Source organism: Diplotaxodon limnothrissa, linkage group LG5, assembly GCF_057381915.1.
Source record: "Diplotaxodon limnothrissa isolate DT_005_m linkage group LG5, D_limnothrissa_male_GT1.1, whole genome shotgun sequence".
Taxonomy (NCBI): domain Eukaryota; kingdom Metazoa; phylum Chordata; class Actinopteri; order Cichliformes; family Cichlidae; genus Diplotaxodon; species Diplotaxodon limnothrissa.
In genome coordinates this window covers 17382187-17395956 of record NC_140600.1, presented here as the reverse complement: position 1 = coordinate 17395956, position 13770 = coordinate 17382187, and the positions used below count along the sequence as shown (strand labels likewise).

Sequence of the window (13770 nt, the reverse complement as noted above, 5' to 3'; positions counted from 1 at the left end):
CTTCTGCAAAAGAACTACATGTGCACATGGTAACTTTTTTTCCCTCTTTGAAAACTTTTGGCTGCTCCAAAGCTGTTTATGGAATCCTGAAATACCCATTTGACCTGTTTCTGTGTGAAAGTTTGTACGTGTTTGGTTTGCTACTAGTTTGTCTGAATACCTTGTGATGCCAGTAGGGGTCTCTGCCTCTCCACGTCACTCACCCGGCCACCAGTGGTGTCCGCTGCGTTTGGCTACTCAAAGAGGCTGAGGCACAAGCCTGCAGTAAGCTCTTGTCAGTTACCGTCGGAAGTCACCAAAAATCATTAAAGGATGTTTTGATGTGTGGAGACTTGTCTGTCTCACTGAGTCATCTTCTGTTCTCTCTTTCTCTTCTGCAAACCCCTGTTTCCTTGACAACCAGGTGCAAGCAAGTAGACCTGTAGACAGGAACCATTTTCACATCTTCTTCTACATTTATGCGATGCCACTCCCGAGGGATTGGGATTTTAAATGAGTTTTATTATACATTTTTAGTGACTAAACATGAATGTGAGAGATGAAGAACAAGAGGAGAAGATGAGAATTAATGAGCACACAAAGAGTAATGAAATTTAAATGAAAATAGCAACAGGAGTTGTAACTAAATAGTCATTACATACAACGTAACCATAGTACCACTCAGCTGCAATGCTTGTGTGAACCAGTTTTAGCAATTGTGAATGACTGTATAATTTGAAATAGAATTACCTTAAGTGGGCAGTTTATTTTTCTATATACAAAGAAACTGACTCCAGTCCACTTACCTGTTTACAAAGCAATACAGATGCATACATAAATGTTAAGATATGAATTTAATGGTTCGATAAGCTTAAACATGTTACTCTGGGGCGCTGTTATAGCTCGCTGGGTTGAGCAGGCAACCCATGCGCTGCAGGGTTATTACAGCTCAGGGCCATTTGCTGCATGCCTTCCTCTTGCTCACTCTCCCACCTTTCCTCTCCAGAATTAACTGTCATAATAAAAGCTAAAGAAGAAAAAAAAAAAAACATTATTCACAGATGCTTAATGTACATACATTTCTGTGAAAAAAGTATTTACCCAGTTCCTGATTTCTTCTTTTTTTAAAATCATCAGACAACCCAAGTAAATACAGAAATGCAGTTTTTAAATGATAATTTCATTTATCAATGGAAAAAAAAACTATCCTGAAAACTCTAGCTAGCTCTATGTGAAAAAGTAAGATTTCACTCACCCCTAAATGGGGACAGTCTTAGTATAGTAAGCCATATTATTTGTCTAAAAAATATCATAAAAAAAATCTTCTACACAAGTTTTGAATAAGTTTTGTAAGAATTACATCTTCTTTCATACAAAATCCACCATTTCCAGAGGTTCAAAAAATAATCGGAGAGTTGACTAACAAGCAGTTTCATGGCCAGGTGAGGCCTGTTTCCTTGGTATTTAATGACAAATGAAGCAGATGTAATAAGTTGATTCAAAGCCTTGAATATGTATTTTATAACATTTCAGGGTTAGATGTCAGTGCAAATGAGTAAGACCATTACACTCAAAACCACCAACATTGCCCAATCAACAAACTGGTTCATTCTTAAGAAGAAGAAATTCACAACAAAAGCCCTGAAAAACCACAGAAGAGTGCATGAATTATTTCCATGCATAAGAAAAACTTCACAATATCAGACCAAGTCAAGAATACTCTTGAGGAGGTAGCCATACTATTGTATGCTATCATCATGTGTTCATGAATGGAAATACAGAGAACTTTTAAAAAAAGGCACAAACCAGTGGTTACACTCACATCATCTGTCAAACATGGCAGTGGCACTGTTATTGATAATATGGCAGAAAGTGTGAATGAGAGATCCTTCAAAATGCTGCAAAACTGACTGGAGATCAGTTGTACTCTAGCTTTTAAATCCTCAGTGTCAAGGTCAGTCCCCTGATCTCAAGCCATTACAGCGTGCGTTTCATCTATTAAATACAAAGCTGAAGGCAGACGGACCCTCAAGCAGTAATAAAGGAGGGAAATGAGTTTAGGAATTACGTATAAATAAATTACATAATAGTATTTCCTAACCTTACTGCAGCTATGCTTCAAAACTGGTCTTTACAAACCAATTGATGCTGGTTATGTCTATGTTTTCTACACAGTGAATTGTGTTTTGACGTGACATCTTCATATTGGCACTGTGAACATTTCCAGTAATAGTGGTATAGTCGTAACCATAGCGTCCCAAGCTGTTAGCTGTGTTCAACTGCCAAGAATCATGTGGCTCCACTAATTAGGGGTCACGTGATCTGTTTAATTTGGTAAGTTTTAGTGATTATTGGAATTGTAAAATTATTATCACGACTTAGTTTATCCACAGAAAAATAAAAACAAACTAGCTTTGTGATCATAAAGCAGATTTAACAATCTGTATAAATCACCAGAGGGGCTTTCAGACCAGCCAAGTGCATGCACTGTGCTATTATACCGGGAGAGAAGGGACAAAGCAGGCTATCATTTATAAATAGAAAGATTCGGCACACGCAATGTCACGCTGGAGGAAAATGGGTCTGTTGAATTTGTGTTGAGTAAGCAGTGACTGGAGTTTTTTTTTATTAGGAGGAAATAGAGCGTTTAATTTCATGCTAATTCTCAGCATTACAGCCAAATGTGATTTAAAAACTCCCTCTGCACTAAGTGCCAGAACTTTCATGTCTGCGTGCATGTGTATATGTGTGTGAGTAAGCACAACAGAACAGGTGGCCAGAGCCCCAAGTCCTCGTCTAAACCCTGCCCCTTCCTTCCTCTGTCAGCTGATGCGCTACGAGCTGCTCTCTCTCCTCCCTCCTTCATCTTTCTTGTCTCATTCTGTCTTTATCGCTGACCAAATATCATACTTTCTTTTCCTCAGCCTGCCCCTGTTTATCCATTTCTCTACCCTCACTTTTTCTATTGCTCTCCCGCTCCCTGTTTTTGTATTCTTCTTTCCTGCCGTGTCTCATCCCAGGCTGTAATAATATCAGACTGACTAGTGGAGTGCTGTTGTCCGAGCGACTGGCAGAGGGAGCAGTACAGGAGTTTTATTTAGCCCTGCTGCACTCTTTGTGGACCAGGATTCTGAGGAATTATCCCTCCGTTCCACCATCCTCACCCCCTTTACCTACTACTCCTCATCCTCTTCCTGTCTCTCATTTTAAGGAGTGTCCATTTGAAGGCTCTGATATGTTTAGCATTCACCATGAACCCTACAGTCAAGATCCACCTTCAGAATGGGACCCACTTTAACACCTACATGTACCAGGTAGGGACTCGGCATTCATGCAGTGTTTGGATATTTCCAGTGAAGGATTGCCTTCAGCTCAAATAGCTCACTCTGCGGTCTCCACATGTCCTTGCCTGAGTATTGATTTCAGTGCTGATGGCTCTTTTCTAGGTCTGAGATATGGCCTTCTCTCCACCTCCTCTTCCTCCCTCCTCCTCCTTCCTTTTCACCACTATGCCTCAATCACTCTGCAAAGAATGATTAATGTCTCGCAGTAAAGCAAATTGCATATTCGTTTAGAAATGTGGGTACACTGTCACCAACAGAGCCTTTCACTGGTTCATGTGGTTAGTAGCACGTTTTCAACTTCCATTGTTTGTGAATATAATAGAGATAGATATCTGTCATACACTGATTATGAACTCTCTCTTTTTCTGTGACTGCTGTGCATGCTTGACTTGCCTTATGCTTGTTACGGCACGCGTGCAAGAGACAGACTCTACTGATGCGCAACAAAAACTCTTTGTGCTTCTCCTTTCAACCGAGCAGAGGAAGTATTCCCCTCTTATCCTTCCTCTCTTTCTTTTGTCCCCTTTTCTGGCACAGGTTTTGTTTTGCTTTGATGAAGAAAACTCTGATACATGAATGGATGCTATTCTGGGTTTAGGCCACGGAGGAGGAGGAGAGAAAGTTGGGAAACTTGGAGGGATTTGACACCTATTTGCACGCTGAATGTGATATTCTGAAACACGGAGACATGCCCGATGTGCCAGCTATGCCATCTTGTGCAATACAATACACCGTGCCATTTTTGTGCTCTGAAGTCTTGCTGTTTTAAAACTTTTGATATGCATATTTTTACAGCAGACTTTCTCCTAGGTTTTATTTAAAACCCTCAAAAAATAATTTAAACTATTTTCACTTTGATTTTTATCAGTGTTTTAGAAAACTACATATCTGGGGAAGTTTTGTCCTTTTATTTCTAAGGTGCTTCGACTGGACTTTAACATATTTCTGTAAAAATCCAGGTAAGCTTGTACATGAATTCTTTAAGAGTAGTCCTGAATACTATAAATGGTGTAAATGGTGATGCCTTTGAAGACAATAATATCAACAGAAAGCTAGGTAGGTGCAGGGACTTATGGGAATGTAAATGTTTAAGATCAAAATGTTAATTTAGAAGGTTTATTTATTTCAGTTCATTCAACTTTGATTGGAGTGGACGTGTAATATGGAATCTGGCAACTTATACTAAGGTTTAATACTGGTCAACGAAAAGGACCAAGACTCCTGTAGACCTCTGGCTAGATTTAATATGGTGGGAAAAAAACTACAACATTTCTGTAATTGTACAATTTAACTACAAATACATGGACAGGAGCATAAACTAAAAGCTCATTATCTAGATCACCATCAGAGCATTAAAATAGTGTGATGGCAGCCAAACAGTTAACAGTATTAAGCTTCAAAGCTTGTATTCTACAATAATAGAGAGAAAACCCCAACAGTTAAAAGACCCCCTTTGACCAAGCACTTGCCGATAATGAGAGAAAAAACTCCCTTTTAACAGGAAGAAACCTCCGGCTCAGAACCAGGCTCAGGGAGGAGCAGCCATCTGCCGTGACTGGTTGGGGGTGTTCAGAGAAAGACAGGACCAAAGACACAATGTGGAAGAGAGCCAGACATTAATTCATTCATTCATTTCTTAGAGTTAGAAACTGTAAAACAACAATTTAACTTTGTCAAACTTATCCGCCAGTACTTTAACAGGGAAAACAGTGTAGGCTGAATTATGAGCAATTCAGCCTACGCTGGTGCAGTGGGACAGATGTATTTTAATACATGGCTGGGGCAGATGTATTAAAACACATCTGACCCAGCCATCAGGGTTCGTATTGTTGTTTAGTTTCCACACTGTGCCTTCTGTAGGAAAACTTTCGGAAAAGTTTTTGGTTATACTCGTGCCTCCAGAGCATCAGTCTGAGCTGGGATCTGTCAAGAGCTGCAGTCAGCTGCTGCTGCTGCATCCTTCCCCAGTCTCAAGTGCTGTCACACCATCATGCAGAAGGAAAACCTCTCAGCGGCTTTGTGCATGTTTGTGTTGTAGTGTGTGCAACAGAATGTATCTGCATTCATTTGATGAAACATTTTATGCAAAGTTTGTCTGCTGCTCAAACACTTTCCTAATGAGCTGTTGCCGTGGCATTGGCAGCAGTGTGAGAGGTGGCGTCATGGCAACAGATTACTCACTGGCTACTTTAGAGCCAACACCCCAGCTAGGTGTTTTTTCGTCATGGCTCTTGTGTAGGTTCGCGCTTTTGTGTCTATATGAATGTCTGTGTGTGTGTCTGTGTGTGTGCGTGCTGATTAAGATTTGCCAGAGGAAGGTCGAGTCCACCTTTCGGCTGTTTGCCACTTCGCTCTTCCTCTCTCTGCAGTGGTGAAGAGTTACAGAGCTGTGATATCTGAATCTCTCCAGGGACTCACTCATTCTCCAGTCTCTGACCCTGCATTCATCTTTGCTGTGGCATCCCTTGGTGAATTACCAAGATTTACATCACAGTTGGTGTAGACAGTTGTCTTTCGATGTGTGCATGTGAAAGGAATTTAGTCAGTAGGCATAATCTCTGATATTGTATTGTAGCTTGCTTTTCTTTGCCTCTCCACAGCAAATGAACAGTTCTGTGGTTTAAATCTAAAAAGATTTAGCCTCACCAGTGCATTATGGGCAGGGATAGCTCAGTAGGTAGAGTGGTGGCCCCATGATCGGAAGGTCGGGGGTTCGATTCCCCTGAACAGCTACCCTGAGGTACCCCTGAGCAAGGTACCGTCCCTACACACTGCTCCCCGGGCGCCCAATGGCTGCCCACTGCTTCACTGAGTGAATGGGTTAAATGCAGAGAGGGATTTTCCCCACGGGGACCAATAAAGTACACTACTTTCTTATCATGAGTGTGCATTGTATAACTTTATGCAGAAAAAACACTTGATATCTTGGTGTATTTGCAACAGCTGTTCAGCTAGACTTTAGTGAACTCTATAGGCAGAACTGAACTTTTTCACTGCTATTGCTCATCCACAGACAGAAAAGTGGGTAAACCAAAACTATTTATAGTCATAATGGTGACAGAGAGCTGAATACTGCTGCTCACTTATTGTCGCTTTTGTCTTTACCCTAGCTTTAACAACTCTTCTTGATATAGCTGATCAGCTTACATCATACCATTTAAAAGGTTGCAAACAATAAAATTAAAGAAAATATGAAAAACAACATAAAAATACAATTAATTTAGGATTCAAGATTAAAGAAGATACAAGAAGCAAATTAATTAAAGCAATTGAAAACAGAAGCTAAATAATTTGCAAAAACAAATTTATCGAGGAATTCATTGTTAGGGTGCACTGTGTAGAAATCGGGGTGGTTGGAGAAAAAGAAAAACTAACCACCAGTCATCTAAGTGCAGTATGAACGTGCAGTAAAACTCACTGGACCAAGTTTAATATCACCCATAGCACTAGTGTAGCATAGAAGTGATGTACATTGGCAGTTCTCCAATGAGGGCCTTATGTCTGTCAAATCCCTTGGCCACAGAGACCATGCAACTTTTTCATATAAGATGCCGTGATGAGTACAATAAACATCACCATAGAATAAACCTAATGACATAATGATAAACAGTGTCCAAGTTGATGTTTAGAATGTGTATCTGTTTTGTAGAGATGTAAAATATATTCAAGCTGCTGATGTGCGAGATCATAAATTAGCATAAATGATATCATGTAACACAACCCTGTCCTGTGAATCATGTGAATATGATGTGATGTGCGAATGTTTACAGCTTCACTCGCTTTCCTGTCTTGCTTAGTCACAAGTGTCCCTTGTTTCCTTTCCTTCCACCTGCTGATGCTTAGAGAGGAACTGCTTGACCTCAGCGCGTTCAAGCTCTGGCAAGTGTCCATTCATGTTTGCTTTGGCTTCACTCTCCTGTCTTGTAAATCCTGTCACACATTTTAGAAGTACAACTGATCAGTTTATAAATCCATTCTAAGGACACAACGTCCAGGAGTATCAAGTGAGATAGTTTACATTTCTGTGAATTTTTGACTCTCGTTAACAAATCCCAGTTTGCCAACGAGCTGTGGAGACACTGATGAGAATTTCTGCACGTAAAAAAAAGAGTTGGAAAAGTCACAGTGTAGTGGGTTAGTGCCAAATTGCCAGATTTTCACTGTTAGCATCACCGTGGTTCATTTATGTTTCTGGGCTCCTATATCAACAAGCATACTGTTAAGTGATATTACCAGAAGATAAATGAATTACTCCTACTGTAGTCCAGGACATGTTGATACTGTTTCAGTAGATTCTAAGATGTATAAATTCAATTTAAATCTCTTAAATCTTGGATGAAGTTATATAAGGACATAACACTGTCAAAGCAGATTAAGAGGAAGTTCTGTGTTTTCTTTGACTATGATTGACTGTGGCAGTATGATAGTGTGGTACATGATGGTGCACTGTCATCTCACAGCAAAAAGGTCCGAGGTCTGAATCCACTGTCTGACTGGAGCCTCTCTGTGTGGTGTTTGCATGTTTTCCCTGTCTCTTCTTGGGTTCCCTTTAGACACTCTGGCTTCCTCCCAAAGTCCAAAGACATGCATGTTAACTTAATTGCTGATTCTGAATTGGCCGTAGGTGTGAGTGATTTTCTGTGTTAGCCCTGTGACAGGCTGTACCCTGCCTCTTTCCCTTTGACAGCTGGGATTTGCTCCAGGCCCTCTGCGACCCTTAATTGGATAAGCATAAGAAAATGGACAGATGGATAGATTGAATATGATTGCTGTATTAATTTATTAAGGATCACAGTCAGAGAAGGTGCCACGCTGGGTATTTTCACAGTGATTACATCAATAAGAATAGAAATTAAAAGGTCTATTTCATTACTTTCCAATCTCTTATACAAGTAACTGGGAAATTTAAAAGCCAAAGATCAGCCTTTGGAGAAAGTCTTGGATTCCCTTTATGTGGTGCAGAATACTAGAAAGCAGTATTCCCATGGTGTTGAGTGTATAAAGAGTTATAGTCAGTGCTGGGATTTGGTCTGATGAGCAGTACTTTTAACTTTAAGAGCAGACATGAAATACTGCATAGTTCACTGGGATACATTTAGAGGAATTAAATAACAAAAGAAGAAGGAAGGGCTCTTTCTACTGCTGCATCTGGAATGAAGAGTAGTGTGATGTAGTGTTGACAAGGTGTTAAGGTGCGAAGGGCCAGTATCTGTCATGATCAGGTCCTCTGAACTCAGTCAGTTTTCTCACACAGCAGAAAATAACTGGCAAGGTGAAATATAACCACGTCAGTTCTGATGACCACCTCCTAAACCCCCCTCCCACACACACACACACACACACACACACACACACACACACACACACACACACACACACATTATTCACCAATAAATTCCACAATCTCACAACGCTTTACCTTTAATGCTGAGACAATGACCAACCAGCAAAGTGAGCTCTACTGTTATTTTGACATTGACTGTATCCTCCATATCTGTTATCATGGATGCGAGAGATGTGAATGAGCAGCTGAGGGGGCGGCCTCAGATATGGTTCAGGTGTGTGGTGTAGGTCGAGTCCCCATAGTACCGACCTCTATGCACGCTGCACACGTACAACGAAAACACAAAAATACACTCACACACAAGTAGAAAAGGATAACCGCAGCCACAATAAGTCTTATACAGCTTTTTTGAATTGCGTGTGTGTGTGTGTGTGTGTGTGTGTGTGTGTGTGTGTGTGTGTGTGTGTGTGTGGTGGGGGCTCTTTTAGCCGTTTTTTTTTTTTATCTGACTCCACTCCAATCTTTTGCCTTCTCCTTCTCTGCACACACACACACACACACATATACACACAGCATTTTTTTCATCCTTTAATCCCAAACTGCTTAAGGAAGGGAAAGGGAGAAATCCCTTTACAATGTCTGGGCTCAGCAGTGTTTGGTAACCACTTGCTATCTCACATTGTGGTTGGAGGCAGCCGTGTTCCTCCAGACACCCGGAGTCTTCTCTCTCTGCTCTGTACAATATGCACCCTGACAGATGTCAAAGTTTTCGTCAGCATGTATTGTGCCGTTGTTTCGGAAACGTTAACCTTTTCTTTTTTCTTTGGGTTTTGAGTGGTGAAGGTTATATAGTGCATTTGGTTTTGAAATAGAGCACAAAGTCAAAGGCAGTAACGGCAGTTAAAAGGAAGTCATTCAGCAGATAATGTGTTATATGTTACACGTAACAGGTGTTTTTTATATACTTTATAAATACTCCAAATCATGCATCCGTATCTTTCCTTCGTGACGGTGCATGTTTCTCCCATTTGCATTTTCTATGTGTGTGTTTGCTGTTGTCTTTTTTACATGTTGAGATTGGGAGAGAGATGAAGGGATGAAGAGATGAACTAGAAAACGCAAGAGGTTGCCTGTTGAGCCTTTTTTGTCATGATTGAAAGAGAGAGCGAGCTCTAACATCTGTTGGCGGATTTGGGCCGAGCACATGTCTATTGATGCACCCCTGTGGACCCTGTGGAATAAGGGAAAGTAAAATGAACAAGCTGACCCATTTTCCCCTCTCCTCTTGTCACTCGTTTCCTCTCTTGATCTTATTCATTCGCTCCCCTCTGCTCCAAAGTCATTTTCTTATTATTATTATAATAATTTTTTTAATATATTTTTCTGCTTGCAGCACACCAGACAGGATAAATGGAAATGCAGAGATCAATATGTTTATTTATATATGGTGTGTGGGTTTGTTTTAATGTATTATTTAGATAATCATTTGCAACTCAGCTGGGTCATTATAGAAGAGAATCTGCCTTTCCTGCTGGATGTAATGTTGTTTTTTTATTAAAAAAGTTTTTATATCTCATCTGTATGCTGGAGTCAGATGACAGAATAAATATTAAAAGCACCAAGCAAAATTAAGAGACGCATATCTTTTTTTTTCTCATGACATTCAAATTACTAATCCATGCAGACATGTGTTAAATATCACAAACGTGTGGCACAGTGGTAGACACTGGCAGAAAGAGCAGCATCATTAGTGTAAAGCTAAAGGTAAGACTGAAATGTGGGGCTAATTAAAAGTACTGAGAGCAGTGTGGGTCATCCCCCTACATCAGCTACTGACATCATTAGCCTCTTCAAAGTTTACAGTAACAGAACTCAGATACAATTTCACTTCCCCACTAAGATGCATTAACCTCTTGATTAAAATTGAAATCAAACTTACAGGAGAAACAGTCCATCCATCATGCACATTAGTGGGCATAACGTAATTTTTTATCCCTATTATATTTCTCTGTGAAAAGGCTGCACGAACGGGCAGGGCTGCGTGTAAGCTGTTCACACCGAGATTTTATGATTTTTACAAGATATCAAACATTGTTGAAAAGGCAATGCATGATATCTTTATTTATATTTAGTAGTTCATCCTCTCTCATATAAATGTGCATTTTTATCTTATAATGCTAGTATAATATTGCTGAGGGTCTCTAGAGATTCTTCAGTAGTGATAATTTATCAGCACATCTGCTTTGCTGGTGAAGGCCAGTGCAAATGGGGCATGTCTTGGAACATATTTTCACACCTGTCAGTGTATTGCCACTGTGGTGCCAGTTTCATGTAGGGCTGCAGTTGTGGAACATTTCCATACTAACTTTAAAAAACACATCTCCTAGTCAGGGCTGGTGTTTAGGTCATCTGTGGAAAACGTGAGACCAGGAGTGCGGTGTCGTAGCTGCAGCAAGCTTCAGGAAAAAGCATATGTTTGTAAGTGGATGTGTGTGTGTGTTGGACAAGCAGAGAGACCGTAAGCCGCTGGGTATTGGTTTGGACTACAGCCGAGCTCACAGGAAATGCCAACAAAGCACCAAGTGACATTCAGACAACATGGACAAAACAAACGCACACACACTCGTGCACACACAGATGCACAGACTTCGGTGAACAAACAGCTATCCAATTTTTGTTCCAGTGTGATCGATCGGGGAAAAATATTAAAAATCAACTTCCAGCAGGAGATGTGTGTGCCACCGACTGGTTCTCTGATGTAGAGTGTAGCAGCAGCACTCTTAGTACCTCATCTAATCGAGTACATCTAATCGATTGCAGACAGAATAACAGAAAATCACATAGGAAAGTGGATTAGATGTGGGGCTGTGAGACCAGGAAGCACCCTCTGACATAAGGATTGACTTCACATAGGTTACATTAACCATTAATAACACTAGTGGGGTGAGTGGCTATAGCTCAAGTGGTAGAGCAGGTCAGCTACTAATCGGAAGATTGGTCTGTGTGAATGAAATGTCTGTGAATGGTAGATAGAAGCATTTACATAGAGCATAGAAATAAATGCTTGTGTGAATGAGGCAAGTTGTGTAAAGTGCTTTGAGCGCCCAGTTAGAGTAGAAAAGCATTATATACGAACCAGTCCATTACCATTCACCACTAGTGCATAAAAAGCCATGTGGTGACACATCACCTTTCCTTCCACTGATCAAAAGATTACAGTGAGAAGCCTTTCTTGATTTATCGGAGTTTAACGGGATGTGGACCATTATCTCTCAAACCAGTGCATGTGAAGACGTGACAGTATCAGAATTAGCATGGATGTTTTATGTATTATGTATATGTTATTATTATGTATTATGGTTGTAAGGAGGTAGGATGAGCTGCATTGTGTTAACTCATATTCAGATTCACATACTCGTAAAGTACATTGTGAGGTACAGATAGGCCGACAACTACTTTTGTGTAACGTCTACACAAACCTTTTTTACTGCTGTCATTTAAAGCACTTGTTTGCCCCCAAAATGAAGCATTGTATGGTCAGGTGAAACTCCATTAAAGTTTATGTACTATAAAAGAATCAAACTTACGGCAGAAAACCGCAGTTCTATGACAGCCATCTCCCAAACTATTAAAGGTAATGGAGCTATCTATTTACGACGCCAAAAGAGCATAAAATGTCCATCAAATTTATAAAGTGTGGGACATTTGCGGTTGCTTAGAAAGGGAGCGCTGATATCTCTAGTAGATTTGGAGACTTCTGTGGCAGTAGGAACAGAGAAGAACACTTTTTGTATTAAAATTTTAACTTTCAAATGTGCATACACACACTAACATGTTAACAAGCCAGTAAGCTTAGCCAGTTAGCTTAGCTGAACAATAAAGACTGAAAATTGTTTTAAAAAGCCATGCTCTATCCAAAATTAAGAGCAATAAAACATTTTTTAAAAATTAAAATCTTTATCCTTTAAGCTCAGGTCCTCTACCAGTGGCCTGCTAGCTTGAGGGTCCTGTATAGTATCTTTGCTGTTCCTTGGACTCCGCTCTTCTGGAGATTTCAGATGTCAGTCCTGGGATCTGCTGGAGCCACTCCCAGCCCTTGGTCATTCTTGAGCTTGAGCTTTACAACTCCACAACTTTATTAGTGCAAAAAAACCCCATCAATGTATTTTCACTTAAACAAGCAGCTTTTTTATGTGCATTAAGGTTATATAAAAAATTAACAGTGCAAATGCAAATCCTTGCTGACAGTTTAACCAAAAGGCATTTCCAGTGGAAATCCTCAGCATAACCATGTATAATATCCACAAAACTTAAAAAGAGGTTATACACACACAATACGGTAATATTATGTTGAAGTACAGTACGTATCACTCCGTACTGAAACATTTGACAGATTTTCGAGCGCCGTGTACGACATAAAATCATTTCGAGGTCAGTAAACACAACCAGAATTCATACATAAGGCACACGGGATTATAAGGGGCACTGTCGATTTTCAGAAAAATCAAAGGATTGATTTTAAGTGTGCGTAATAACGACGGCCCGCTACCAAAAATAGTGCTTTGTTGTGCTTCTGACAGATGAAAGCCTAACCAGTTCCACACCACTGAAGTTGCAGCATTTTTACAAACCAATTCTGGTTCATCCGTTTCTTTCAATGACCCGCTTTCACTCTTCTTATTCTGCGTCGCTGCCATGTGCGTATGTAAACAAAGGCACTGCGCATGTTTTACCCATATCTATCGCGATATTTCATTTTCTTATCAGCCCGACATTACACTGGTATTACTTGCACTTGCAAGTGCGTAAAAGCTTCAGTGAAGTGTATAGCCTTCTGTCAGTAACTGAGGTCGGTGTGTTATAAATGACAGCTGGAGGTGTTCTCATCATTGTCAGTTCTATCACTTATAGAAATGACAATTGCAAGAACTGAGAGACTTTTTCACCGTGGAACAAACTTGTTGTTTCATGAGAAGTTCGTAATCTTATCTTTAGTAGCACTGACGTGACCACACCAACAATACAGCAATGTAAGGGCCAGAAAATTACCCAGACACTGAGGTAGGCAGAGTGGCACAGCTCACATTTTGTTTATTCAGCTCAGCTAGTGCTGTTTTTGTACCTAGTGAGTCATGGAATTTCCAGCCTCTTAGACAACCTCTT

The 13770-nt window shown here is 40.2% G+C and overlaps 1 protein-coding gene across 1 annotated transcript in view; it reads left to right on the top strand.

Moving 5' to 3' along the window:
* The window catches only part of ppfia4 (PTPRF interacting protein alpha 4), a 61996-nt gene that overhangs the window by 27817 nt on the left and 20409 nt on the right, over positions 1–13770 (top strand). The gene's annotated exons all lie outside the window — the stretch shown is intronic.